Source organism: Brassica oleracea, chromosome C7 (genome assembly GCF_000695525.1).
Source record: "Brassica oleracea var. oleracea cultivar TO1000 chromosome C7, BOL, whole genome shotgun sequence".
NCBI lineage: Eukaryota > Viridiplantae > Streptophyta > Magnoliopsida > Brassicales > Brassicaceae > Brassica > Brassica oleracea.
Window position 1 is genome coordinate 34752030 of NC_027754.1, and position 6000 is coordinate 34758029.

A 6000-nucleotide genomic window follows, 5' to 3' on the forward strand; every position below is an offset into this window, starting at 1 on the left:
TCGACGGGTTATGAAACACGATGACCATAGGATAGGATAGGATAGGATAGGATAGGAGTAGAGAGAATATTAGCTTTTTTTAAACATGGATTAACTCGTACTTAAAACGAATATGAAAAAATCAGAGATGGGAGTTATATAGCTCACGCCTGGTTAAAATCCGTTTTAGTAGTATTTACACCGAATTAGAATATGTTCAAATCCTCAGAGGGTCCCAACTCCCATGATATGATATTCACATTTCTTTCTGAATATTATGTGTTTCTCTATATTTGATATTAGAGTTTTGAAACTGCTAAACAAACTTTTAAAACTTTTGTTTATGGAATATATTTGATGATAAAAACGATCTTATATAACTAGAGACAGTGCCGTGCGAAGGTTTTCGGAAGCCCGAAGCGAGTTCAAAAATATTATTTTACATGATATCTTTTTAATAATAAGATATATATATAACATTCAAAAGTTTTGAATTATTACATAAACGTTTTCTAAATTTTCTTCACCAAAATTTTATAAACTAAAATTTTTTAATCATGAACAAAAAGTATGAATTTGTAATATAAATACAAAGATAAAAAAAAATTGATTGAAATGTTGGTAGCTGTCAAAAAGGTAAATCTTAACATTTAAATTAACTATAGTAAACTATATATTGAAAATATTATAAATCTTTATCAAATTCTCATAAATATATAAAATAAATCTAACTCACAGCATATAAAAAAAAAGACCAATGTGGATCAAAATATTTGCAGTTTTTTAGAAGTAGAATCTTTATAGTTTTATTTAAAATATAGCAAAAATGATCACAAACCTAGTTACTTTAAACAGAAGTCCAATTTAAAATCAAATAAAAATAAAAATCTAACTAGGAGAATGTTAACTATCGTGTAAAAGTATTTTTTTTTGTAATTAGGGGCCCTGAAATTTCTATAAAACTTGAAGGCCGTAGGCAAATGCCTTTTTCAAAAGCCTCTAAGCACGGCTTTGACTAGAGATGGTCCTAATTCCTAACTGGCTCTTGGAACTCGTTTACGCTGAAGCAGGTGATGGCTAGATATGATTCCCCAACTAAGTGTGGAATCTTAATATCTAGTGTTTTCCTCTGCAGATACTACTCGTTTTCGTGTAAGCTTCTTGGTATCTGCCTTTTTAAAAAGTCATCCTAGTTGTTCATAAAATATGTATATACAGTATCACCCTTTACTCGTTTACAATTCCACCGTTATATCATTCTCTGCAAATGGACTTCCACCATATGGCAATTCTCAAAAAAGAAAAAACTTCCACCATATGGTTATTCAGAGGACACACTAACAATACAAGATGTAACCTGGAATGCCTTTTTTATTAATCGGGAGAGGTGTCGACCGAAACTCGACTAATCATCTGCTCATGTGGGTCGGCCTACCGACGACAGGCAGCCCGGTTGTTCTACATGGAAAATTAGAAATTCACACCGCATGGCCACACGTGAACTAATAATTTCGCACTAAAGTGAAATCGATTTATGGCACGAACCAACATGACGAGACTCCTCGTCTAGGAAACCACCACAATGTGGTTACCATCTTCTTTTTATTACAGTGCCACATTATATTGATCCAGTGAGATATCAAAATACGTAATTTTCTTACCTCTATATCCATTCTTTTTTCTTTTCTTTTTTTGTGAATCACCTATATCCATTCTAGACATGTCCTTTTCATGCAATCTTGATAAATTATCTTCTTTGACCAATCAATCACAAACTGGACTTTGTTTTAATTAAAAAAAATCATTCTTCTAATGCATATATAATATAGTTATTGTCCAGTAGGAAAAAAAGGTCGTTTTCCATATACATATTAGACTACTTATTAACATACTTAATATTTCCAGAATAGTAGTACATACAACATCCAACATTCAAATACAGAGTTAGCTTCACAAGAGACATAACACATACCAAACCACACCATGTGCACACAACCCATCTTACAGATAAGAGCCTGAAAACGTAGTGAGGATTGAAGTTTCGAGATCGGAGAGGATTCCCTTCGCTTGTTCTCCTTCCATATCCCGGTCATGACGCACGACGAAGGCATGAGTACGGCGGATCCGCCGGATGTTCTGATCTCTCCGACGAGAGGAAGCACATCTTTGGGGGAGACGCGAGTTTTGGATGGATCGATGAAGGTTTGTGTAGAAGGAGTTTCGGTGGACGATGGATCTACGGAGAAATCACCGACGATCTCGAATCTGGGGGTAGCAAATCGGGGGATCTCTCCGGAGAAGGTGATTGAGAATGGGGTTAAGGAGAAAACGCAGGTGGTTTCAAATCTGGAGGTATCAAAAGAGGGATCGAAGAACTCGTGGGTTGGAGTGGTTCAAGGGCAAAAGGTTCTGAAGAAATATGATGTAGAAATACAGATGCAGGATGGTATTGGATCAGTAATGGTACCAGAGGAGATTACAAAGGGTGTAGCACCGCTATGGGATGATTTCTTGATTGGGAAATTTCTTGATGTAGCGCCGCATATAGCAAAGGTTCATGCCATTGTAAACAAGATATGGACGCTCAATGACAAAGCTCAGAGGGTGGAGGTTTTCGAAGTGAATGAAACAATGATGAAGTTTAGGATACTAAATAATGCTGATAAGAACAGGGTGCTGCGCAGAGGAATGTGGAACATTGCTGGTGTCCCAGTGGTGTTAACGAAATGGTCACCAGTGATTGAGAAGGAGAAGCCACCCACACAATCAATTCCTATGTGGGTGCACATTAAAAATGTTCCAGTAAAGCTGTTCTCGTGGCAGGGTCTGAGCTTTGTGACAAGTCCATTGGGGAGTCCAGTGAGATTGCATCCGGAGACAACTCAATGTCTCAACATTGAAGTGGCAAAGATATTTGTAAAGGTGGACCTTTCAAAAGATCTGCCAAAGAAGATGAAGTTTAATATAGAGGGAGAGGAAGTCATGGTGGAATACATCTACCCGTGGTTACCAACAAAATGCCCAAAATGTGAGAAGTGGGGACATACAGTAAAGAGATGTCCACAAGGGAATGAAGAGCAGTCCGAGGAGAAAGACCAAATTGAAGAGGGAGAAATAAGAGAAGTTCAGAGTGAGGAAAAAGTGGAGAAAGAAGGAAAGGAGGAAGACAGAGTGGTTCACATGGAAAATAAGGAGGAAGAGAAGAAGTTTGAAGAAGTTGAGGAAAATACGGAGAAAGAGAAGGAACTAGAGTGGTCAGAAATCACTCCAGGGAAAGCTAGCCGTTCCCCTAATATGAGTCAAAGGGGATTGGAATATGATCAAGTCTCTCTTATTACAGAATCCAGATTCTCGGTTTTATCACCAGAAGAAGGAATGCAAGATGATGAGGAGAATGTAGAACAGATTGCAGTGCCGTCTAATTCGAAATTGAAGGAAAAGGAGGAAGTACGAGTGTCAAGGCAAGTCTTGCCTAGAGACTCAAAGTTGAATCACAGATATTTGGGAGACAAAGGAGGTCAGAAAGCTCAGGAAGGCGATCCTAGCTATCTGAAAAAGAAGAAATCTCGACGCTAATATGTCAGGTTTCTATTGGAATATAAGAGGTTTTAATAAAGCATCTAAACAGGAGATGGTAAAAGAATGGGTGAAGAAGAGAGGTTTTCAATTTGGTTGCCTAATAGAAACTAGAGTGAAGGAGAATAAAATCAGGAGGATTGTAAATAAAGTGTTTCCAGGGTGGTCCTATATGGAGAACTATGAGCACAATAGGTTGGGAAGAATGTGGATTGTGTGGAAGCAGGGGGTAAGGGTTACGCCTTGTTTTCAGAGTGAGCAGCTTCTCACAGTATCTATACTAATGGAGGGTTTGGAGGAAGAATTTTACTGTTCTTTTGTTTATGGTTTGAATTTGGAGGAAGAGAGAAGGGAGCTTTGGAGAGACTTCAAATCTCATCAAGATTCTCCAATTATCAGCAAAAGGGCGTGGATCATTCAGGGAGATTTTAATGAGATACTATCAGGAATTGAGCATTCAGTAGAAAGCTCTTCTCATGATTCTGTGGGTATGAGAGAATTTCAAGAAGTTGTTGAGTATTGTCGTTTGCTGGACATGTCGTATCAAGGTCCAAGGTTTACCTGGTCAAATAAGAGAGAAAATGGTATTATCTGTAAGAAGTTGGACCGGACTTTGGTAAATGAGGTATGGCTTCAGAGCTATCCTCAATCATATTGTGTATTTGAAGCTGGTGGCTGTTCGGATCATCAGAGATGCAGGGTTATCATAAAAATGGATCTGTTGAAGCCAAGAAAGCCCTTTAAATTCGTAAATGCGCTTGTTGACACTCTGGAATTTCTCAGGGTGGTAGAGAGCTTCTGGTCTGGAACTGAGAATCTGTTTGTCTCAACTTCTGCTTTGTTTCGGTTGTCAAAGAAGCTAAAAGCTTTGAAGCCACTATTGAGGAATCTAGGAAAAGAAAAATTTGGAGATATTTTTAAAAGAACAGGGGAAGCATATAAGGTTCTCTGCGAAGCCCAAATCAAGACATTGGAGGATCCTAATCAGAATAATGTGATGGCAGAATCAACTGCTTATGGAAGGTGGTCTCTTTTGTCAATGGTGGAAGAGAGGGTTATCAGTCAAAAAGCAAAAGTCCATTGGCTAAGTGTGGGAGATGGAAACAATAAGAATTTTCATCAAGCAGCTAAAGTGAGAGAAGTTAGAAATGCCATAAGAGAAATCAGGAGGCTTGATGGTTCAGTAGCAGAGAGTCAAGAAGATATAAAGAAGGAGGCAGTGGATCATTTTCGAAACTTCCTCACACATATTCCTTCAGACTACAGAGAAGTGCCAAGGGATGAATTGAAGCTGCTTCTAAACTATGAATGTTCTGAGGAAGATGGAAGAATGTTGATTGGGGTAGTTAATGCGGAGGAGGTTAAGAAAGTTCTATTCTCTATGGCAGCGGACAAGTCTCCAGGCCCTGATGGCTACACGAGTGAGTTCTTCAAAGCTTCATGGTCTATTACAGGCAGGGATTTTGTGGTTGCGGTTCAATCATTTTTTGAGAAAGGTTTTCTGCCAAAGGGCATCAACTCCACCATTCTGGCCCTTATACCAAAGAAGAATGATGCCACCTACATGAAAGACTATAGACCTATCTCATGCTGCAACGTATTGTACAAGGTAATCTCAAAAATTCTTGCCAATCGCATGAAAAGACTTCTGCCATTGTTTATATCGCTAAACCAATCAGCATTTGTTAAGGATCGTCTGATCATGGAGAATGTTCTTCTAGCTTCGGAGTTGGTAAAGAGTTATCATAAGGACTCAGTCACAGAGAGATGTGCAGTGAAGATTGATATATCAAAGGCTTTCGACTCGGTTCAGTGGTCGTTTCTGCTATCTGTTTTGGAAGCTTTAAATTTTCCAGCAAAGTTCATTCTCTGGATTAAGAAATGTATAGAGTTGGCGTCTTTCTCTATTCAAATTAACGGGGAGCTGGCAGGATATTTCAATAGTAGAAGAGGGCTACGTCAAGGATGCGCACTCTCGCCATACTTATTTGTGATCTGTATGCAAGTGTTAACAAAGCTCCTTGATAAAGCTGCAGTGGAGAGAAGGATTGGCTACCACCCGTATTGCAGAGATTTGAATTTGACTCATATATGCTTCGCTGACGATGTCTTAGTCTTCTCAGATGGGAAAAAGAGTTCAATTGAAGGGATTCTAGAGGTGTTTCAGGAGTTTGCTAAGATATCAGGCTTGAATATTAGTCTTGAGAAATCTACCCTGTTCTTGGCGGGAGTTAAGAGTGAAGATAGCGCTTCTATACTGGAGCAATTCCCATTTGAAGCTGGTTCACTGCCAGTAAGATATCTTGGTCTTCCCTTACTAACAAAGAAGATGAGTGTACAAGATTATTCTCCTCTGATATCAAGAATAAGAACTCGTGTTTCTTCTTGGACTGCAAAGCACTTGTCATTTGCAGGAAGACTTCAATTGATTGGTTCAGTGATATA

General features: G+C 38.6%; 1 protein-coding gene across 1 annotated transcript in view; it reads right to left on the reverse strand.

Annotated features, from left to right (window-relative positions):
* Positions 1 to 1856: 1856 nt before the first annotated feature.
* The window catches only part of LOC106303524 (flowering-promoting factor 1-like protein 3), a 5057-nt gene continuing 913 nt past the window's right edge, over positions 1857 to 6000 (reverse strand). Inside the window, exon 2 of the mRNA XM_013739786.1 lies at positions 1857 to 1994. The gene's annotated coding sequence lies outside the window, so the exon portion shown is untranslated. The remainder of the gene's footprint in view (positions 1995 to 6000) is intronic.